Source organism: Ambystoma mexicanum, chromosome 2q, assembly GCF_040938575.1.
Source record: "Ambystoma mexicanum isolate Mex_15411 chromosome 2q, UKY_AmexF1_1, whole genome shotgun sequence".
Lineage (NCBI taxonomy): Eukaryota > Metazoa > Chordata > Amphibia > Caudata > Ambystomatidae > Ambystoma > Ambystoma mexicanum.
This window is the reverse complement of record NC_090924.1, coordinates 829,745,416-829,770,638: the sequence shown is the minus strand read 5'-3', so window position 1 is coordinate 829,770,638 and position 25,223 is coordinate 829,745,416.

Genomic DNA, 25,223 nt, shown 5'->3' with positions numbered 1-25,223 from the left:
ACTTTGCACAGCAAAAATACGATTTGCACGGTTCCATGAATCAGGGTTTGTGTCACTAGTGCAAAGTCACTTTTCAGCAGTGCAAATTCACTTTGAACTGGACAAATATTCCATGAATCGGGCTCATATGTGTCATTAGTGATCCCATAAATTGTCCTTCTTAACTATTCAGCATATTTTACTAGATTTAATTTCAGATATGCTAATAGCCTGTGCTTCAGCAGTCAAGCAACTTCTATTCTTCACACATTTTTATTGACACTAAATCTTAACTCTGGTGGATTTTGAAGACATTATTTCTTATGCCACATGGCTTTCATCTACCCCATCCCTCAAAAGATGTGCCTTTAGGTGGGGAACCTAGAAATAATTGGGACAGTTTGTCTCTCACACACAGGGGAAAACCAATCTCCTACATTATCAACTTCTTTTATAATGCTGTTTGCTTGTTAAATGAATGAGTACCACTGAGTTGGGTCATAGCAACACCTGTAATTTGCTATGCTGTAAAATGAAGACTCTGCGACTGATAAGTAGAGCAACACATAAAACACTTGTCATTCTTATTATGTAATTTATTACTAGGCTCTGCTACTTCATTTAACACAGACATTAATAACGAATGAGGCACCCTACCAAAAACTGCTGCTTAAAAGCACAATACAGGCAATACTCTTATAACATGAAAATACTCTCAACTGAGGTTTCATCTACAATTTCTGATCTGTGGAAAAGATTGTATTAGCATCCGGGGCAGGGAAGCCAGCCAATCAAGTTGCGCAGATCACGGGCTGAATCCCAGATCATGGGATGATCTCAGCCCGCATTCCAAGCAACCTTCCAGCCAGTACGCCATGTTCCCACCCCCCCCCTCTGGTCACGGTTTCTTCCCCTCCCCGGGGTACACCCCTTTACGGCACCGTCTTTTCGGCACTGGCCGTTTTTGTGAGGCTCTTTGGCCTCAGCGCCCATTTCGGCATGCCCATTTTGGCACGAAAGCCATTCCAGCAACCGTTGGTTTGGCACAAGGGTGTTGAGATGCGGTTGATATTGCAGCCGCTTCTAAACACCCTCAGGCCAAAGCTGCATTAGTATGCAAATTAATCATCAGTAACCCCGAGGTCTATGGCTGTAGTTATGCATGAACACTCAGACTTCTCCAAATGAGTTGTTGAAGAATGTAGGCCGCACACCCACCAGACTGAAATGTTTCTTGGCATAGGCTTTATTATTAACCAAGTTAAACACCTTAAATGTATTAACCTTGAAAGTCTGAGTCGCTGCTGCGGGATCCAGACTCGTAACCTTGAGTAAGAAGTGGGCATTGAAATGGGGTGGAGGGCTCTACTCCCTCATTAAAATAATTATTGGTGCTGCTCAGGCACAGTACCTGGCAACAAACGTTGATTCGTGACATGAGTGTCTTTGAATTTCCAGTGAATTAACTGAAAATGCAGAGATTGGTGTCCTTAACAAGATGCTACGGTTTCCATGTTTCATGAACTGGGAGGACACTGGAGTGCATCCCCTCTACTTACGTATGTAGGATAGATATCACGCTGCCCAGTATTGTAAGAAGGTGACATTGGCAACTCTGTTTTCTGAACTGGGCACCTGCACCTATCTGCCGGAGGTTTCAGGGGTGACCAACTCTCTTACCCTACTCCCATCCTAATGCACAAACAGGGATAGGCTGAGATGAAGGGAGCAACCCGGTGCTGGCCGACCGCAGACCAATTCCTGCCCAAACATGCTTGTACATGCTATTAGGACCAAATGCTTTGAGGGACTCTCTGCCACGGCCACGGGCCCAGGTACTTTTGGGGTGGTATTGATTATGTGTGTTTGGAAACGTGCTCAAGGCTATTAAGGGGGACATTGTTATGGGGGCAATGTGAGTAACATTGGCAATTCTGCTGGCAACATGGTGTGGCAATGTGAGTGACATTGGGCATGTCAAGGGCAATGAATAGAGGCATGAGGCAGTTTTGGAAGACATGACTATCTCACAATTAAATTGTGTTTTTTGTAGAACTTCACAGTTAGGTTGTCCTGTTAGTATTAACGTTTATTTGTTTGTCACTTTTGGCTATGTCTGTTCACAGATGAGTGTCTCTCTTTGGGCTACGACATGTTGTATGATATTGTTAATAACAATGTGATCATGTGTGTTTCTTGTAAAATAATATATATATAAAGAACTACTGAATTAAAATGTTCTGATTAAAGCAATATGTTAAGAGTGTGCTCAAATAATGTGTGTGCTGTTTAAACCTTGACAATAAGATTTGATGTAATACTTCAAAAACAAGTTTGATAATATGGGATTTGTCATTCTGATAGGAACCCGTTTTGTGTTTTCCTTATGAACTAACATAAAGCAGGCGGACTCCATAAGGATCCATTGTACATGCTTGTTTGCAATTAAACAGTGCCTATCATGTGCACCTGGCAGGTAGTGTTTAATTGAAATTGTAAACGCTGCCTGCCTTGCAAGCATAGCAGGCAGCATTTACTCATTTGCCCAGCAGAGTGCAAAAGTGCAGGGTAAAAGTCGGCATATACATGTGTATGTCACCTTTTGACCTGCATAATTGCACTCCGCCGTGCAAATGACCAAAATTCGACCGCAGCCACTCACATGCTGCAAACACTGATAGACTACATATGTTTCTTTGAAAATGCCAAATTACTTAGAGTCCCAGTGCTGAGGTCACGTCTCGTAATTCATGCACTTACTAAATAGATTGTTCTACCCCGCAGGTCCCCATGTATTTTAAGAGTACTCTGCATTTACTCAGATATGCCTTGAGAGTCGGTACTGATAACATTCCAGGCCTTCTTCTCACACGCCACAGAACACAAACCGTACATGATCCTGTGTTAAGCTTCCCACTTCATCAGCCTGACAGCCAGGGCTGCAGTTCACACCAGGTCATGCCTATCTCATAGTGCACGTGAGGGAGTTTATAATTCATGGAACTGACAAAAGAATAATTTCCCACGCTTTTAGGACATGCCGTATTTACTATGTAACAAGTTTTGTTTGACTTTATACAGGCACATTAATAACAGCAAACACATGACAGGCTGTCCCTTCATGTCTTTTTCATGGCAGTGTGGTCTGGTTTACTTTGTAAACTAGGACTAAGTAGATTGCCATCTACTTATATATCAAAAAGCTATTAGGAACATGCCATTCCAAAAACAGAATGGCATAAATACTGCATTTATTGTTTATTTTTAAAGCAATTTTACTAACTAGTGACTTTGATCAGGAAATGGTTTCAAAACTACAAGCGAGGCAGTGTACCTATCACATAGGGCAGAAGGTACGCTGAAACTCTTGCCAGCACTTAATGTTTGGTTGCAGCTCTATTTATTAATTAAAAGGAAATATGCGCTTGTAACAATAACATGTACATACAATGCATGTAGTAGAGAGAGCGATCTTGTGAGAATATTTTTAGTAGTTGAATGGTTAAAGGGCGGATATGGAGCAGGGATATGACAGATGCTTGATGTGGGGGTCTGTGCGGTGGGTTGGTGGTAGTGCCCTGAAATGGACAGAAGTGTAAGGTTACAAAGTAAGGAATATGAGCCTGTAGGGTGTAGCATTTTTCAATTGGAGTAGGAGGTGTTGCTTAGGGGCTTATTTGAAGGCAGAGATGTTGGGTGCATTTTTGATGTCAGGTGATATGGGGCCTTTAGAAAGAACATAAAAGACAGGCAGCACCTGGTGGACAAGACTTGCTGGCATGTAGGGGAGGATTACAGGAGTAGCAGAAAATGAGGGTTGATAAGCAGGGATGAGATCGCCCATGAATTGACTTAAAGACTAGTAGTAGTAGGAACCTGAAGAGGGAATGGTCGTGCGCACACATTGAACAGCCTGTAGAAGACGGGGAAGTTGCAGAGAAGTAAGGAGAATTATACAGAGTTTGGGTAGCGAAGTAGAAGGTTTTTCAAAAGCAGTAGTACAGAGGGGGGAGAGGATGGGACAGTAGTAGGCGTGAGGAGGAGACGATGCAAGAGTAGAGATGAGTGATTTAGTTGAGTGTGATTTAGTTATGGCACAGACATTTGGCCCTAAGTCCCATTTTGGAGTGATTTAGTTAAGTGGGTGGATTTTCTAATGTTAAGTAGGTTGAGTCTGGTCACAGTGGTGGTTACAAATTTTCGGGATCTTGACATTGCTGTCAATGGGAATCTCAAAGTGGTACGTTACAGTAGTCCTGGATCCAATCTCAGTAGGACCCATTCTCGCCCCCATCCATGACGCTGGAGTATTACTATTAGTATTATTATTATTATTATGATTATCTCTAAGATGCTCCCAGGCAGATCTTGGTGAATCACATTTGAATGCGAGCTTCTCAGAGATGCTGTAGTCATCTCCAAATTTGCTCCAGTTTTCAGCATTGTGAACCAGGTGTAAGAAATCAGGAGCAAATCTGAGGTGTTCCTGAGCATATCCTTATTTGTTCCACTGCAAACCTTCGAAAACATGCCCCTATCTGATTCTAGGATTATAGAGTAGTGAGTTTGGGGTGACAGGTCAATAGTTGACAGTGTTTTTGAAGTTAGCTCGGGGTATCTTAACAATATACTGACTAGTTGTGTTTTCAAGAAGGTGGAGAGGATCCCTGATGAGATCAGTGGATGGAATGAGAGGAAAGGTCTAAGCGAATCATGAGTGCTGTATGGTTTATAACATGTGGTGTAAAGTGGTCAGTGGGGGCACAAGATACCTTAGCAGTGCAGAGGATAGGAGTAAGCTTAGTAGATGCAGCGGTTGGAGAAGGGTTGAGAGATGGTGATAAGAAGGAGGGGGAAACAAAAGGAGAGTGCTAAGGATGTCACACATCTTGCCCATTCTTGAAAAGGAAAGAGTGAAATCATTTGCTTAGAAAGGAGAAGAGATAGAGTGAGGGCATGGGCGATAGCAGTGTTTGGAGTGTGGGCCATAGCTTCTGGGGAGCAAAGTCGAGAGAAGAGATAAGGTAGTCTTGTAATTGGTAAACTAGGGGGGAATTACTCCAGTGACATGCACATAGGTGAATATGGATCCTCCTGAGATTGGTTTCAGGAGGCCTCCATGAATGGGATGCAGAGAGGAAATGTATAAACGCGCTTTGGGATCTTCTGCTCAAATAAGGTGACTGACTGATAGTTTCACCATGAAAACTATCCAAAGTGGTGGAATCGCCTTCCTTTCTGTAGATTCAGAGCTAATTGATAATCAAGCACCTCATATTGATTGTACACTACTCGAATTCCTACAAATTAAAGACAATCATTTTGCTTAGTTTAGCTCTTAATGGTGTTTAGTTTTATAAAATTGCTAGGCATATTAGATGGTGGTTACTATGGCAATAATAACGGGTTTGGTGGACTTCACGAGCAGTAGCAGCCGAAGCCCACGTTATATCCCCAAGCAAAGCGAGGACCTTAACACAAGACCCTGCTGCCGTTACCAGGCTGATGAAGCCCATCAACGTCGTTATTGTTGCCATTCCACAGGTTTCCAACCAGGAACCACGAGAGGATTATAGCAATGCATTTTCTTTGAATGAGTGGGACGCCTCGGGTAATCCTGGTCATTCAAAGAAAATACTGACTTAATTGGCCACTGTGGAGACAGAAGAAGAGGCTCCATGTAGAGCCCCTCTTCCATTTCCACAGCGGTCGGCCAGGGTGGAGGCTGGTCGGCGATGGCAGTTGCCACCACCAAAACAATAAGATATGTGGGGTAGGGCAGCAAGCAGGGCGGAGCAGGACATTTCTGCGCAACCAGTTTGGCACACAACTTTATGGCGCAGATGTTTGGCCGCAGGACACATTTTCGCGCTCTCTGTTCGCCGCAGCCGGTACAGCGCGGGGGCCTCCTGTCACCAGTACTTTTTGTCAGGACGTGGGTGAAGATGCATTGTGCATCTCCATTCACGAAGCAGGCGAAAATAAAAGCAGCTGATTTTCATCTGACCACCATATAATGTGTCCATATTCGCTTTCCTAAATCAAGTTTAGTGTAATGCCATGTTGTGGACGAAAAGCACTAATCTTTCAAATGCAATTAAGGATGTGATTTTCACTATTTTCCAAAATATTGTCATGTCAGTTTCGATATTGCCATACTTACTCCATTTAAGGCACATTGGCCATCAAAATGGCAATGCTATTTTCACATTTCGCCTCAAAATACACATACTGCACGCTGTCTCGGAATTACCGCCATATCAATTCATGTTAATAACTGCACTTCTATAGGTGCTGATAATAAGTACTATTAATAAACAGCAGAATCAACTGTGTTCATGTCATTGATCTCGCCAGCAGAGGAGGCTGAGAGGACAACTAGGATTTCACACGGTGACCTTTAGGCTACACACACACCTTTGCAGACGCTGCATTAGTTCACTGGGGCACCTTACGGCACTTTTGCATTGCTCCTTGCCATAGTACCTGTCTTTCAAAACTGCCTCACGCCTCTATTCATTGCCCTGGACATGCCCAATAAGCAAGCAGACTTCATAGGGATCCACAGCATGTGTGGCATTGCTCCTTGCCATAGTACATGTCTTTCAAAACTGCCTCACGCCTCTATTCATTGCCCTGGACATGCCCAATAAGCAAGCAGACTTCATAGGGATCCACAGCATGTGTTGCATTGCTCCTTGCCATAGTACCTGTCTTTCAAAACTGCCTCACGCCTCTATTCATTGCCCTGGACATGCCCAATAAGCAAGCAGACTTCATAGGGATCCACAGCATGTGTTGCATTGCTCCTTGCCATAGTACCTGTCTTTCAAAACTGCCTCACGCCTCTATTCATTGCCCTGGACATGCCCAATAAGCAAGCAGACTTCATAGGGATCCACAGCATGTGTGCCGGAATGAAAACTCATGGCAGAAATGCTGGGGTATTTGTATAGTGGAGAGGAAAGGGAGGAGACAGAATCATAAACTGTGCTCTGCTGCTCGTTCTCAACCATACACATGGACACAAATGTGGGGTGTAGTGAATGAAAGGTGAATGAAAGGTGAATGAAAGGTGTAGAACCATTACGCAAGGCTTCTACGCCTTTCATCCACATTACACCACAGAGCAAAATTAGCTCCAAGGTATTTTCACTCGGACGATAAATAGGCTAAATTGACAGTCACTTCTTCCTGTAAGACTTTCTTTGGAAACCCAAATTGTGCATGTCTTTGTGTGGCACATGGGGTGTAGGTCAGAAGATTGATCAACAAAAGATTAACTTGATTTTTCTTTCACTACAGTGACAACAAAATCTCCTTTTCTGTCCTAAAGCTAAACCATTCTTTGGAGGTGAGAGAAGGCTTGCTGTCCAGGTGGCCAAAGTCTTGAGCACCCTCCCACTAGTACTGCCCAATATCCGCCTCCTCTCTCTCTGCCTTCCGTTGTCACCTGAAAACAGTGTGTTTGAAGCAGCATAGCATGTGGCACAAACTCCAAAATAATTCCTTTGGACAGTGTGTGCTGTATAAATGCAGTCAATCAGTCCCTCAATCACTTAAGATATGTTTTACTCTATAATGCCATGCTGTGTCTACTCTGCACTTTACTGAAGAGTCCTTTCTCTCATCTCATTTCCTGTCTATGTCCAGGAAAGGAACTGGTGTCCATTGATCAAAGCACAGGACAAGGAGGATTCCGTGCTTCAGTGTCGTAGTTCCTCTGCTGCCACAATTGGACACTCACCACATACTGTTTTAATGTGAACATCTAATATAAAGCATGTTCATGTTTTCCGTCATGCACAAGGTTGAGGCACATACACACCATACTTCATCATCTCATTTACCTTAGCCTCCCCACTTATATTAGGAGTTGACTCCCAAGTGTACAATATGCTCCCGCCACAGCTACTCGATGACCAAGCAAAGGAGAGAGCGTTCATCAATTCCTTTAGAGTCATCCCACTTTCTCTACTGCTGAAAAGGTCCCACTTTTATGCATTGTACATTTAAGCATGAGCACAACATAACATAATTATGTATTGTGAGGTCAGTTATTGCCAGTGCAATGGTGCCATAATCTTAGCACTTGCTCCTAAAATCTGTGTACCTCCTGAAAGTTGTTGGTTTGATTTCTTGTAATGCAATGTCTGTCAGCCTTCCAAGATCTATTGATCGAGTAGGATTACAGATTGGCAATAGTATTGCCTGTTATTTGCAATGCAATGCAACTGCACTGTTTGTCAGAGATAGAGAAGTGGATGGTCACTTAGAACTTGAGGTTTAATAATCTTAAAAGCATATTGTTGCTGTTTCTCCATCCTGGTAAGGAATAGGTAGCCTCCCCTTGACTCCCTCAGCTGGACAAGGACTGGATCTCCTCTCACTGGTTCCCGTTGCAAACTCCCTTGCATTCTGCTTTAATGAAAGATGTTGAAAAATAAGCTCATGGCACCAATTTCCAAATTTATTGTGTACTATAAATAAGCATTTTGTCCCCGCTGAACAGAGCTGGTACATTTCATTCAGTGGTACAAGCGCTTGTTCTTCCTCATATCGATTGGGGGCAAGTCTATCTATGTTGGTTTACATGGCCATACTTTGCAGCCTCTGAAGTCTTCTTCAAAGGCAGCCATTGGAGTGGGGGCCGGAAGCCGGAGGTTTCAAAGAATGACCCCAATTCTGGATGATCACCACTGGCTGCCTGTGTAATCTCAGATATTTTGTTTTGTCAGGTTGCTTTGCCTTCAAAGTGATAATGTTGTGCCAGCAACCCTACTTGGCAAAAAAAAAAAAACTCTAAGTATCTGGTGGTTCTAGAATGACGCATGGCAAAGACATCCATCGACGGAAAATGCCCAAATCCAACAAAAAAAGAAATTCCAAACAAACCTTTTCTGTCACTTTTCCTAGATTGTGGAAGAACTTGCCTACTATTATTATTATTAGGGTATTTACTGAGCGTGGCCCTCGATTTTTGAAGCAACAGAGCACGTTACAATCATAAAGAATACATTGAGAGAAGCAGAGAAAAAGGGAGTAGGTAGCTAACAAGGGATCGCAAGGGTATTTAATTGGCCTCAATTGGATCTACAATCAATCAAGGGGGGAGACAAGGTAACAGTGGGGAACAGCTCGCCAGATCTCAGGTAGTGTGGGGAGTGTAATATGTGCATACCTAGTTTTAGGGAGGATCCATTCCTTGAAGAGGAAAGGCTTGAGCTATTTCCTGAACTGTAGATGTGAGTGGGCAAGTTTGAGATTCCAGAGTCTTGGAGCATAGACAGAGAAGGCCTGTCTTCTATTTTTAACTTCCTGCACCATCAGAGTTCAAGTCTGCACATGTCCTTACTTTGGGTGGATCACAGGCCTACAGAGATGCTGAGTTTTTCAGTGAGGTAGCTTGAGGACTTCAAGGTGACAGCCTTATAGATGATATAACAGGGTTTGAAGGTTATATGAGCTTGCAGCCGGAGCCAGTTTGATGAAGATCAGGTGATTTTGTTGAAATTGCAAAGTCCTTTGATGAGTCTTGCTGCCGCATGAGGACACATCTCAGGGATTCAATGGTATTCACCAGAAAGTCCTTACAAAAGGGAATTGGCACCATCCAGGTGGGAGAGGACCGAGGCTAGGACAGTGCATCTGAAGTTGCTTTCTGGGATGAAGGCCTTGATTTTCCACAGAGGAGAACGTTGGTACCAAGCCGTTTGTGCCTTCCTTGATATGTGCTGTTTGAACTTGAGTTGTCTGCCGATGTTGAAACCAAGGTACTTGGCACAGATGGCCAGGTGGGGTTTGAAGCTCTTGAGATTCATAGCAGAGAGCCATTTAGGGGTCATCAGGGGTCACAACTGTGACCCCTGAGGTCTCCCTTGGTACCCCTGTGGTCTCCCTTGCTAGCCCTAGAAAGAACATTTAAAAAAAAGATTAATTTGTTTACATTGAGGCTCATGGACTGTGGCCAGTAGCATGTGGCTCTTTGTTAATGTGGTGGCTGGTTTTCTGATGGCTATAGCCGATAAGATAGCTCGGTGAGTTGAACGCTGGCTGCTGCAATGTGTGTGTGATCTGCAGGTTGCAGTTCAACTTCCAGCAAGGTCAACTCAGCCTTTCATCCTGCTGAGGTTGATAAATGAGTACCAACACAGGTTGGGTGATATTGTATGTATATTTGTTCTATATGAAGAGCTTAAGCGAAAGTGCTATATAATAACACATCATTATTGCTTGTCCTTGAACGTCTGCTTGCATTCACAGTGATATGGTAATATGGACCTATACGCACTATTAACTATACATATGGTGATCCATTCCTGTATGAAATGCATATCACTTTACAGTGATATCCTAACCATATTTTTCGTAGTGTACTCACAAACAATGCTATGTGATGCCACTTCCTGTTTTGTCGTGGGGTGTAAGGTTGTGTTCCATTGCTTCCTGTGATGTCACTTTGGGTGGGGTCAAATTACATCACTTCCTGTCATGTCACCAGAGGTCACAGGTCATGTGATGTCACTTCTGCTACCCCTGGCATTTTTGTGAAATGACGTCCCTGGTCAGGTCTGGAAATCAGGGTATTCAGTGTTGTTGTAACATTGGACATTAAAAAGATTGTGCTAACATTTTACCAAAACATGCATAGTAATGACTGGAGCCAATCTTGATCAATGAGGGTGTGTTGGCTAAAAATAATATCAAATCCTAATTATATTTAAAGGATTTTGCACAGGTTAAACATGAAAAGCAGTCTGAGGAGTAACGGGTGGTTTTTCGTCTTCTATGGGGTACTTTTCACCTAAGCGAAAATGTAATGCAGTTTTTGCGCAGTAAACCTCACTTCCATGTCAGTGACACAGAGGAGTTTCTTCTCCATCAAGAGTACAAGCCCTGGATATTGTTAGGATCTTGACATACTCGTTATAGGTTTTGCAGATTATGAACACACCACAATTGCATGCAGCAATTTCTATAACCACATGTGGTAAGAGCGATTGCAGCCTCATTATCAATAAATCCACAGTATGATGGTATTAGATATAAATTCTCAGAAATATTGCAAATGACAAATCTGCCTGGAAATCTGGAAGCATTATCAGTATATATTTAGATATTCAGTGAAAAACTCTTGGTTAAGAGAGAGTTGAGGTGATCAGATTTAACGCAACAAAACGCCTGAAATTTAGTAATCGCATTTCGAGAAAATCCGCCTCAACTATTTATTCATTTATTTATATTTATATAGCGCGCAGACAGCCCAGGGGCATTGTGGCGCTGTTACTTGCAGGAACTTAGTTACAGGGGGTACAGGATTGGTAGCAGTCCTTGGCACATTATGATTGCTACAAACAGATTAGTCATTACAGCTCATGCATCTTTGGTTATTACATTACAGACAGTTTATTGGCAAACATGGTGCTGCGAGAGAACTTATGTGAAGAGGATGGTTTTCATAACTTTCCGGAAGGCAATGAGGGAGGGCTCACCTCGGATTGTGGGAGGTAGGGCATTCCAGTGTGATGGTGCGAGATAAGGGAGGCTGGATCCTCCAGCTCTGGCTCTTTTTACTAGTGGCACACAGAGCATGTTGGTATATGGTGACCTGGTTGGCCTTGTGGAGGAGACGGGGTGAATTCTTTGTGAGAGGTAGACCAGGGCGGTGAGGTGGATGCACTTGTGGGTCAGTGTCAGAGCTTTGAAGATGATTCTTTCCCTTATTGGTAGCCAGTGGGCTAGTTTTCTGGCCTCAGAGATGTGTTCTCTTTTCGTGATACCTTGGGCAGCGTGGAGGGCATTATTCTGTATGATTTGTAGCCTTTCCAGGTTTTTGTTGGAAGTTCCTAGGAAGAGTACATTGTCTGGAGCCGGTGATTGCTCTGGCTATGTTTGTGAAATTCTCTTTGGAGAGGAAGGGTCTGACTGCGTTGATCAGTTTGGCGTGGTAAGCAGCTGAGGAGGCTATTGCGTTGACTTGTCCATGGAGATGTTGGAATCCAAGTAGACACCAAGAGTTTTGACCGGTATTTTAATGGAGACAATGATGAAATGACTGAATTGGGAGTCTAGATTTTTTAGCGTGTCGAGGGAGCCTACCAGTAGGAGTTCGGTCTTGGCGGAGTTGAGGCATAGTCCATTGTCTGCCATCCAGGCTTGGATGGTGTTGTAGAGGTTGTTGAGGGTCAGTGAGTCAGTGCAATAGTTGCCCCTGGGTTGCTAAGCGTATGACCACAATGATGACATTGCAGATGAAATCACTGATGATATCACTGATGACATTCCAATTACAAGATGCATGTCATCAGTGATGAGATCAATAATTGCATCAAATGTGACGTTACTGATTAAATAAGTTAGAATATTTTTGTTGACCTCTTTTGATATGCATATATTTTTTTATCACACTTAACAAAGATAACAAAATGACATCAAACAATACACTGATACAGAAGTATGATTTGATTACGTGTGGACATTCATTTGGTAATACTTAACAAATTATAATCTTTAAAATCAAAATATGTAATGTTATACAAATGGTTTGAATTTCATACATTTTTAAACAATCTGAATATTTCATTGCAGTGAATGTACCTGATTCTGGTATTTCAAACATAATATAATAACTATATGGAGCAGTAAAAAAGAAAAGAAGAACAGATAGAAGTAGAAACATGTTTAATAGTAAGTGTTATCAAATTTGTCAATGTTCACATTTACATTTAGTTCTCCTAACTATAATAACATTACATGAACACATTCTTTTCTAAATGATAAGTTCTATAAACAATAATCGCATGCAAAAGAAAGTAGGTGACTGTGTCCATTGTGAAAATATATAATTGAAGTTTGGATAAAAGGAAAACAACACAGTTTCTTATGCTACAAAATGGTATACTGTGTGTTACATTTAAAGAAGCAAGGGCAAAATGTATTGTACTGTATACGTATGAAATATATATACATGTGTTATGTTAGAAAACAGAGTTGTTATATTTCAAAATGTAATTAATAAAACCAGTGACATCAGTGATGGCATGCATAGTGTAATTAGTGGCATCATCAGTGATGTCATGTATAAAGTCATCAGTGGTGTAACCAGTAATTTAATCTGTGATGTCAACTGTGATATCATCATTGTGGTCATACACTGCGCAACAGGGGGCACGTAGTAAGATGGACTTGGTAGAGATGTGATTGACTTTCAGGGGAGTTGTTGCATTAAATCTGATCAGCTTAACTCTCTTTTAACAAAGGTTTATTTGACTGAATTTCAAAGGTTCTGTTGCTATGTACTTCACGTTAAATCTGATCACCTTAACTCCCTAATAACTAAAGCTTTTTCACTTAATTTCAAGGGTTTTGTTATACTATAGTTTCTGCGGGGATCAGTAGCCATGGCCTTTGGCTGTGGCCACTGTACATGTTGAAATAATAGGTTTCTTCGGGGCCCAATAGCCATAGCATTCAGCCATGGCCATTGTCCACATCCTTCAGCCATGACCACTGTACATGTTGCAGCAATAGATCTTTTGGGGGACCCACTAGCCATGGCCTTTGGCCATTGTCCCTGTCCTTCGGCTGTGGCCACTGTACATGTTGCAACAATAGGTTTCTTTGGGGCCCTTTAGACATGCCCCATGGCCATGGTCAGTGGCCACGTCTTTTGGCCATGGCCAGTGTCTATGGCCTTCGACTGTTGTGACGTGATTCCTATCATCCCTATCTCCAGAGTTCTCCTTCCACCCCCAGGGAAGTGTCCAATAAAAACTCCCAGCAGGGGCTGTGGTAGCAATTGGGTTATGCCTGCCACTGTGAATCAGTAAAGAGATCAGGCAATACGTCCCCTGCAGTGGGTGGCTGCTACTCATTCGTCTGCTAAGTAGAGGTTCACCAATATCACATTATTTTTTATTGATACTGCACTGATAGTCCACTGCTCATATCTTCCAGTAACTCTCCATAAGTGCATTAAAAGACATGTGCCATATATAACACATCAATACACAATACATTTAAATAGATACCTTACACTTAATGTTCATGTTCAAAAGCTTCTGACAAAACACTCTGTAATGAACATTCAATGAATGCTTCTTACACTCTACTGTATGAAGCAAATCTTTTAATAATGAGAAGTAAGTAATAAAGAAACATTACTACCATAAGGTTACTATGCACAATACACTTGCAATGCAAAACGTAATTCATGAATATGGAGCCATATTCTTCATTGCCTCTACATCTACTCAAGGTTTAAGACTGAACACCTTCTTCCAGATGTCATAGTCACCTCCAAAAACAACTACCTGCCTCACCAGGTATTGCTAGGTAACCTCACCAAATCTTGCTCGGCAATCTTCATACAAGCACCTAAAAGCACCTCAAATCACTGTAAAAAATGGTCCCCTTTTAATATCTCAATACCTTTCTCAATGTGATATCACTAAATGGTAAAACACTTTTTTTGGGATTCCCCCAATAATCTCCCAATAATGGCACCACACTCTATTTCCTAAAATGCAGAAAAATAGGGAACAACATGCTCCAAAAATAGTTAATGTCAAATGGGATTGACCATGGTGCCAGCATGTAGTCAATCAAGAATGCGATCTGTTCATAGGTGTTTAGCTGATCTGCCTTGGGGGGTGGGGGAAAAAATATTCGATAGACAGAGTGCTTTGGGGACTCAAATGCCTCAAAACAGCCAAAAATCTGATTTAGTGGCTTTAGAATCTAGACAGGAAAAAAGAAGGGATTTCAACCACTCCCCTCTGCATAGAAGTTTGCAGGCTCCAGTGCTTCTCCCTCTTCCAGCCTGCTGTCTGCCTTGTGTCTTCTTGCCAGCTCCTGTCTGGTCCATGCCCAGCCAAAATCTCTTTTGGCTTCCAAACGCAGTCCTTTTTATACTCTCTCGGCTCCCACTGTTAATGCCTACTATTAGCATATCTATCTGTCAGCAGCTTGATGTTGGTTAAACAGAAAGCTATCCAGCCCCTTGGCTCAGTATCAGTGCTTCCAACCTGTGTTTGTCTCATGAACAAGGCTAACACACCTTTCTTCCACTTCCATTAGATGCTTGACAGCAAGATTCTGCACAGGAAGTTCTCTAGATGTTCTGTAAATGAGTAGTTCTTTCATATTGCTATCTCGGTTTTGTTTACCAGTTACCAGAACACTTGGCGCTCATCCCAGGAAGCCTACAGAGCAGTTAGAGGGTTTGTTCACACTAAGTGTGCACAGTGTTCCAATAACAATGTCACTTGGCACCCGGCCCAGACTCTCAACTGAAGACACGGATGTAATGTAACTCAGAGTGCATTTCTAAGGCACTGCTTGTTTATACTAAGGTGAATCCATATATGCATCTATGACTTAGGCCTATTGCTCAAATATATCACTCTAAACATGGTTAGACATGTGAAAACATGTCTATGGACATATTCCTATAATAAGTTTCACCTTAACTATAAAGCACTAGCATTGTCCTATAGGTATCAGCCAGATTATGGGCTTAACCATGCTTGATAAAAAACCCTTCCACCTGAAATATGAAGTGGAGCATGGCACTTCCTCCCCAAACCCCATCCAGTTGCCATCATTGGAAGTCCTTTTCCAGTTCAGAACCACATGAGCAAAGCATTGTGGTTATAGACACTATACCAAATGCAAGCCTATAGCTCAAGAGCATTTGATTTGTCTTACAGGGCAATGATACTTTATGCACAGCTCTTTCACCCAAGGCAGACCATTTTCAATGCTGCAAACAACTGCATTCGAGTTTCACTCTTATTAAGGACCAGCAGTGCAGTATCGTCTGATAGACTTGTGGTTGGGGAATTGAGGCATGTGTAACAACCCCCAGCAATGTTCTGCTATGTTGAAAAAGGCCTAAAATAATACTTGCTCCTGAAAATGCAAAGGTTGAATTGGCCATTGAGCCAGGTAACAAATGCCATAGACCTGCCCAGAAACCATCACCGGAAGTAAACCTGCAGTTCAAAGCCACATGAGCAAAGCCTTGTGGGTAAGTAAATTAGCCCAAATGAATCACTTCACAAAATAGCACTCCACTATAAGACAAAGACACTATCCCATGACCGCTGTCCTACACCCTCCAGCATCTCCAAGCATTTCTCAGCATCTCACTGCATCCATAAAATAATTTCCTTGTGCTGGAAATAGAAAAGAGGTTTAACAGGTTCCACTACCTTGCAGGGACCACAGGGCAATGGGCCACATTATATCACACTGAGGGAGATGGCTGCATTTTATCCTCCTTCATAGGGCCCTAAATTTGAACCCCTGTGTGAACTTGAACTCTCCCTGATGAACCCCAGTTGAAGTTCTAAACGTTTGTGGGAATACAACAACCCAAAATTCTGGTGGTTCGAGTTTTGCACAGATTGTCCCATAATCGCTTAACACGACCATCTCCAAAACAATTAAGAACTGTTAAGCTAATTTGAATTTGTACAGGGACTAGAGTATTACATGCAAAGTTTCTATAAGCCCGTTGTGGTTGTGAAATAGACACACTTGCACCTGTTCTCAGATAATATTCTAAGGAGGCTGCTCTTTAACCAATAATCGGTAGATGTTGCCAAGGACCAATTGAAGAATGCATAGCGTTTGTTGGCAACAACCAGACTCAGGGGTGAATTGAATAGATGAGATTTACATTTAGAGAGTCAATGGACCCCCAACGGCAGTAAAAGGGTCTCCCTCTAAACCCAAACAAAAAGCAGTTGAACTATTAAACCCTTAACACTTTCCAAATCCTAGTAAGAGCTTTCAGTGTAGGAAAAATGTTGGTCTTGGTAGATATCTCAATCTGTGATTTAGAACAGTTTAAAATTCTCAAAATGCAGGAGAGCCCAGTTTTTCCAGTCTCAATGGATTAGTGGGACCTTTCCAAAAAGCACTCACCAGGGGACAAGTATTCAGTATTTCCTTGGCGCACATGATACCTCAAGGTTTAACAGTCATCACCCCCTCCCATAAAACCCTGGCAGCACAATGACTTCAAAGAGACTGTTGTATCACATTTGCATGCATGCCAGAAAAGTCTAGCTCTAGAAGCAGCAAGGCACAGACAAAGTCAGACATTCAACAAATAACTTCCAGGTGGGAAGAAGGATTGTTTTTATGAAGCACAGATTAATTCTACATTGTGGGGAATGAGAAAACAGAATTTCCATTTAATAACATAGATGACATTAATGTGTTGAGCTAAACTCACTGCTGTTTATTCTTTCTCTAGCAATTAAGCATTACTCAAAGCCAGGGAGGCACCAGCCAATCACGAGCCTGGGAACATGAGTGTGAATCCACAATCACCACCCACACTCTCCTGGCCTCGGATGCCATCCCTTTGTTCTGCCATTTTTTCTTTTTTGGTTTGCCCTGTCTCCTCCTCTCAGCCGTTGTCCCCCATCCAGTCCAGCCGGCACCCTCCATCCCCAATGTCCTCTTCCTGAAGTGCTCTGCTTGCTATGTGTGAATAGCGATCACTGTGGAATGTTTTAACCCTCTAGTCCAGGCCCTGCAACATTCCTGTGCGCTGCTTGCACCAGGAACATCAGAATGGCTGCCGGAAAGCATGATGCGTGCTAAAAATCACCCAGAAGTGCGCAGGAAAATCTGAAGAATAGGCCACCAATCCACTTTTGCCTATGTCAGTGGTCAAACAGGAGACCACTGCCAAAACCTATCATTTGGCTACCCACAAAGTCAAAGGAAACTACTGGAAAAAGTAATGCTGCATTGTAAAGAGAAACACAGAGCTGTTTGAAAATCCGTTTTTCTTGGCTGTCAAATTTACAAAAATCATGGTTCACAAACTACACAAAAGATCCAACATCCTTGTTGGGTGTTAAACATCATTCTACTTCAAGAATCCACATAAATACAATGTCAGCAGAAGTACATTTATCAGAAGAAAATCCACATTTAAAGATGCTTGCTTGGAAAATATGTTGAAAATGGGCGATCTCTAAACCTGTCATGTTAAACTTGTGTCTCAAAATCTAAGTGTGGGGAAAGAAGAGACTTCCTATCAAAGGCAAGATAGGTTGCCACTACTTAATTTTCATGTTGAAAAAGACTGGAATTGAAGATATGTCTGCTTATTTTTAAATTTGTAACTTTAAATTTCACAAAGAACAATGTCACAATTTACTGTAAGGTAACCTGATTCAGCTAAACTTCAAAGAGGTTTTCCCCCACTGAGAAAACACCACCCTTTTCCTTTCCACCAAAAGGAAAGGATCTCTCATTTGGATGCTAATGAGAAGAGGAGGAGACTTGCTCTGCTGCTCTGGTAAAGAGACAGTGGGTTTCTTGAACTGAAAGGAAATCCTAATTTGGGGCTTCAGCAGAATCCAGCCCAGGCAGGAACAAGCTCATGTTACTCTCTGGCTCAGCCAAGCCTTGCAGGCGGGCCAGACTGAAAATGTGGATTTGGAACTGAAGAAATTGTATGTTTGAGAAAAAGACTTATAGCAAATTGTGCTGAACTGGTAAAAATATGGAATTTAGAGGTCATTAAAATGAAAAGGTCGCTCACAGTTTAAAACTAATCTGGAATCTGTGCGATGTTCAGAGACTGAACCACGAAAATGTTCATATTCTAGCTATTGTGATTATGTTAGGAATATGAAAATTTATAGGAATATACTCGGATGTTATGTGCATGCATGTAAAATAAATTGTACAGATCCAACAATGTGTAACCAACCAAAAGTGCAAAAAACTGTAATTTGTGAACCAAAACTCGTAGGAAGATGAGGCTTTGACAGAAACATACCTTAGCTAATCTGTAATGTAAATATGTATTATTAACAAGTTGGGGATATTGGAAATAAGTTTTTTATGAAAAACAGAATTTCTGGGTAAAAACAAATGGGAGGTGGTTTCTCTGGATCATAAACACAGTGTTACTCTGACACATCATGACACCCTGTTTCCTTCTTAAATCAGGGGAGAGGAAATTCGCTGACCTATCAGGTTCTTAGAGGGTTGGGCATAGTATAATCAGCCTACTCCCCCCTTTGGAAAATACATAAATAGGGACTGCTGAGGACAGACAGACACACATTCACTCATCAACTGATCCACTGGCGAAGCACCCTGCAGGAAGAATCCATAACTATCCAGACTCCAGAACTATCCAGACTCCAGAACTATCCAGACTCCAGAAGCCCGAAGCAAGGGCCCAATCCAAAAAGCTGAACCCTTCTCAGCTGGCCTTTAAAATCTTGCAACTTGATTTAACCCCAAACTTCCACAGGTCTAACCAATTCAACAGCCTGGCTGTGCTGTTTTGGCGGCTTCTGGCTAAGAACCCTTGCTAGAACCCCAAGATCCAGTTCAGTAGAGCAGAGCTGTACCCAGAACCAACCCGTCAGATCCATTCCAAGAGGCCGTGCAGACCAGAGTACCTTGCTGAGAGCAGAACCAAGTGCCTGAAACCTGTCCGGTGGCGAGCAAATTCCAGCCAAACCTTTGACCAGATCTTTGACGGGCACATTCCAAACCATAGTAGTGAGTTTTTAGCACAGACCTGTCCATAGCAAATCTCTTAGTATTAAGTAATACAATCCAACCCATTCCAACAAATCCAAACTGCATTATAGAATCTCTTTTGTCTATCCTGAATCCTTCTCTAATCTATATAATTCTGTGATAATTGTAGTGATAATCATTTTTGCGTGAAACAATTTTTGAAGAAAGACAAGTGTCTCAGTGGGCAAAAGTCAGAGTGGAGGCGACCTGTTCTGGTGGCTGACCGTTCGGGTATCTTGCATCTTCATAGCCTCTCAGTGTTAAGAAGTCTTTGTTCCAAATCCTCAACAGCACATCTTTCATTTTGAAATCTTGACTCTTTTGAGAAAAATCTACCTTTACTAAAACCTCTGTAACTTCTGAACCGTACGTGCTAGGAACGAAATGTAACTGTCATTTCGAAGCTTACATCCTCTGCACTCCAATTCCTTATAGTTTTTCTGTAATCGCATTTCTCGCGCGCTGAAAAGTTTGCCGCAATTTGCATTTGGCTCAATTTCATTCCATATAAAAATAGCTTTTTCTTGCTTTAAACTTCTGAATTTCATTTTCCATCTGCTAATCATTCAACAATCATTGCTAGTGCCTACCTGAACCAATCCAAAGCAACTCTCACTAGTTCTGAATCAATTTAACAAATTAAAGTCATTATTAGCTTTTTTTTCATTCACTTGAAATCACATCTAAAAGCATTTGACCTGTTTAAAATCATTCCTGTTCTCTAAGCTTGCTGGGGGAATTGGGATTGAAACTGCAATTGTTGATTGTTATTCCTGAAACCTGTGTGCCCTAATTCCATCTCTTCATACTTCATATGAGGGGGGATTGAGTAGTAAGAGGGGGGAAAAGTGATTACATTGTCTTTGAATTCATATCAAGTTTTATTTCTGTGCTGAATTAATTTCTTATCATTGCATTTCATTGAACTCACACGCAGTTATTCTCTACTACACTATTCTTCCTATTCCTACTCCTAATTGATTAAAGAGATTGTTAATTATTGTAATACTACTCATTGCTGATCATTGTTCATATTCATAATAGTGTGATATTTAGATATTGTTCATATTCATAAAAGTGTGATATATATATTGTGCAATTCTTCAAATAAATATTTTAACTCTGCAAAACAACCTACTTCTTGGTTCAGTGAGACCGGGGGGATTCAAAGAGAGGGGCATGATATAAGGGTACATCATCCAGAAATAAAAGAACTTTGACATAAAAATACATAAATAAGGGTTCCAGCTGGGCATCTCACGCTAAGCATTGACTAAGTTGGAGTGCTGGTTGAAACCACTTACAGATTGGGGGCTCGTCTGGGATTTCTGGATTAGATATACAACTTGTGCAGCTTAATACAGTGTGCTAACTGACAGGATATATAATGTATATCACCTGATTCCCGCAGAGGCGCCGGTCTTGACTGGGTGAATGCCGTGTCTTCAAAGGTGATGTGTAACACACGGTTGGTTCCTCGGGCTGGACCTCTGTGCACTGTGTGTCTGACTCGGAGAGTAAGATGTCTGCAGATAGAAAATATGGGATTAATGAACTGGGGTTATTGGGTGCCTCTCTCCTCTTCCCTTTCTCTTCTCCTGTAGGACCCCAAAGGTTAACGATCTCACCTTAGGTAGGTGAACGCCGAGCTCTCTATCTGCCTCGGGGGCAGGGTGCCGTAACCAGTTTCTTCACTGGATAAGTGTGCGGGCCTCTTGACCTCAGAGGACTGCTGTCCGTCGTTTACTGCACGAACGGTAAGTTCTGGGCACTTCAAATGTCTTAAAAGTCTTTAAGTGCGTAAGGCGTGGCTGCTGTGGAGCGGTGCCGAGGAGCACGTGAGTATGGCTTTTGACTTATGTAAAGTTCTTTTGTAATGATACCTCTTGTTTTGCAGGGTTCCGGCGATGGCGGATGGCGGGCTGAAGAGAGTTGAGGATCGAACCCGCGTGAGGAAAAGAAGCGCTTGGAAGCATGTAAGTGAGCGCTTGTTGCCTGCTTCACGATGCGCACTAACTGTCTCTTTTACCTTGCAGGTACAAGTTCGGAGCTTTAGAGAAGCTGAAGGGTGCTGGGGTACCCGCTGATTTCGGCGTGGGAAGGAGTGATGGCACGTGAGTAGTAAAGTAGCCCAATGTCTCTAAATGCACCTTCTTTTGTCTTTCAGATGCGGGATGCAGCGTTGAAGGCCTCCGGAGCGTGTGAAGAGCCGGTAAGCTTTTGTCTTTCAGATGCCGGAATGCAGCGCGAAGACCTCCGGAGCGTGCGAAGAGTCGGTAAGCCTTTGTCTTTCAGATGCCGGAATGCAGCGCGAGGCGTTGGTGACAGCCGCTGGACCAGGTAAGAGATGCGCTGCCACTGAAGACCGTAGTGCTAACCTGTTCTTTCTTTGTCTTTATAGGTGCTGCTGAAGACTGGATTCCAGGATGGTAAGCCTTTGTTCCCTTAGGCACAGGATCAGAAGACACGGTGAGCATTCTGCTGCAGAGAATGCAGAATAACGCAAAGCAAGATTCATCCATCGGGTGTGGTTTAAATAACCTCCTGTAGTGCTTAGGTGTCTCCTTCCATGGCCTCGCCTAGGTAATAAAAGAGTTCCTGCTTTCCAGAAGAGTTTCAGTGTTCTGAACCTAGGGAGTGGCTCCTGCCCCACCCAACAGGAAAAGTAGTCCCAAACAGAAGAGGATCAGGGGCTCAACTGGCAGGTAAGTAAGCAGCATGGTCTGCTGCAGGTAAGTCCACCCAAGCATTATGAGCCCGGCGCTTCCAGAGCTGGGACTGGGCATATTTATGAGCCTGGTGCCACTGGCGCCAGGACAGGGTCCAAAAGGTCCCAATTGGGACTGGCCGGCACCCGGAACCGGGGTTATGGGTCTGCTTCCAAGGGAGTTGGGTAAGTCCTGACCCTTTGGAAGCAGAGATCATGACACATAAATCCTGTTGGGCTACCACGCTGTGTTACACTGCAAAACCACCCCTCAAAAGGGAACACTATAAGGAAATGGTCTGTTTTGCAAAGATAAATAAACTTCTGTAAGTCAGGAAGGAAATTAATATTTCCAGAATGTTGACATTGGTAGACATCAAGATGGCTAGAGAACACCTTTTGCATAAATTATTTGTGAGAGGTGAATGGACTGAGCAGGATCAGATTGTGTGGTTGCAGGCAATCACACAACAGATCTCTGCAACAGGGTTAGATATCTGGAAAGACCAGAGTCCCTTACATGTGGCCCTGAGTGAACTGTATATGGCCCCTAAGGCCAAGGATGAGCAAAATAACATTGCCAAGATAGCGGCATATCTATCTTTATCTATTGGAGCCATACAAGGTAAATATGCTGAAGGCCAAGATCTGGCAAGTAGGCAACTGATGGCATTAGAAAAGGCCCAAACCGATCTGGACTCTTCTGAGCAGAGGCTGGAGAGGAGCCAGGAGTCCAAAAATTAAAGCAGGCAGTATATAGTCAAAATAAAAGAGGACATGGGTATCCTGCAACAGGAGAAGGCCGAACAGGATACCAGAATTCTGGTCTTGCAGAAGGAGTACCAAGAAAATTTAGACTTCCTTCTGCAGAGCCAGAAAAAGCTGGAGCAACAGATCAATTTTAACAGGGCATGCACAGAGCAGGTAACCACCCTGCAAATCCAACTAGACAGAGAAAAAGAGGACAGTAATAAATTGATTTTGAAAGACCTAGGTACCCAGGCAGAGTTTGATGAAGAGCGCCAGAAAGCTGGTGCGCTTCAAAGACAGAGGGACGACCTGGTGGCACAGAGGCAGGCTCTTGCTCAGGAAAGGGACACCTTAGGCCAGGAAGTCTGTCACTTAAAAGGGAAACTGGAAGAAAATCACCTGGCCCTCCAGGGACTCTGTGACCTCCAAAAAGAACAGGAGAGATTGTTAGAGCACACCAGGAGGGTGGAAGATGCTCTGGCAAGGAAGGACCAGGCCAGTATGGACAGGACTCAGGAGGTAATCCTCCTGCAGCAAAGACTGGCCCAGTACTCAAAAACAACCCAGGAAGCACAGAGAGAAAATGAGGCTCTCTGTGAAAACAATGACAGGCTCCACAGGCAGGTAGCCATGCAAGAGAGACTGATAGAGACTATTAAGGCCTTGATTGAGGAACCGAAAGCGCAGGTTCCTGCATGGCAACAGGGAGCAGGGGCTGATAGAGATGAGGTTTGCTGGGAAAAGCAAACACCTGAGCATAACCTCAGGAACCCTAGTACCAGAGGCCTTCATCTCTCCCAGTCCCTGGGCTCTGCCACCCCCATGTCCACTGGCGCACATGAGCCCAGGGCCACGGGGATGGCAGATTTCAATCCAGTCAGAAGTATGGGGCTCATAGACCAACACTTCCCAGGAATGGATGGGCGGGCATCTGGATATGGGTTCCCAAGTACTGTAAGATTTAGTGGAGAACCCTATGAGAGTAGGCCAACTAAGAGCATCTTGAAAACCTCCGCCCAGCTAGGACAGTGGGGGGGTACCCATCAAATCCTGGGAGCAAGGAGGAATCAGAAGACTCCTCTGAACACCCCAGGACACAGGAGACTAGGTCCCCACATTCTGCCAGCCACTCCCAGGCTCGCAGAATCCGGGAGAACTTAGAAAACCAGACGGGCACCTCTGGGAGCAGTGCCTCTGAGTCAGAGGAGGATTGGACCAGGGTTACCCGAACCAAGAAGGCCAATAAGGCAAAAAGGGCCTTGCTTAAGGACCCCTTAAGCAAATCAAGGCGATAAGGAGCGTCATCACGCCCTATCATAAGACCGCTAAGTATTCTGTTTGGGAACACTTAGAGCTCTTTGAGCAGATGATGGACACTTTCCATTTGAAAGACAGCAGAAGCTGCATTCAGTATGTGAAGTGGACCTTCTCACCAGAATACTCCAGTTTCTTCGCGGTGCTGGAGGACCAAAATCATTCTAGATAGTCCACATATAGGGCGGCCATCTTGAAGCATTTTTCTGTTCACAGGCTCGCAAGGCAGCCTACAACTTACAATGTGGGGACAATCAGACCCCACAAGAATTTGTGCAGGAATTAAAGCGTGCCTTTGCGCAGACTACCAGAAGGGTGTGCACGGACAGCAAAGAATTTGTCAATACTTTTTTCCACGCTCTACCAAAGTACATCATGACCCAGCTAGTGAGAGATTTTCATTAGAAAAGATCACTAGACTGGGTCATTGAACAGGCCACCCGGATGATGGGGGCAGCATCTCGACAACACACCGGTTCCCAGGGAGGAGGCACAAGGGGAAGAGGGGCGTAAAGCCTTGGAGGAAGCTTCCTTCTCCACTTGTAAAAAGCCCCTAGAAACCCAGGAACCGGAACCAAAATCCCCTGCCCCTGAAAGTCTGCCACCCAAGGAGCAGAAGGGGGGGACAGGAGAAACAAAGGACCCAAACAGACCCATTTTGAGGAGGAGGTACAGATCTTCCAATTTGAAGGAGAGGGATCCTCAGAGGATCCTGGGAAAAGGATCTTCTCCTTCAGAGATGGGGGAACTCCTCCCAAAGAGAAATGGGTCCCAAAGGATACAAATCCAGACTGGGGAGATGTGGGGACTGAGCTAGCGCCACCCGTCATCCTACCCCAGAACCAACAGCATGAAAATCCCCAGGTTGAAACCCCTCCTGGTGACTGCATCCAAAAAGGGGGGG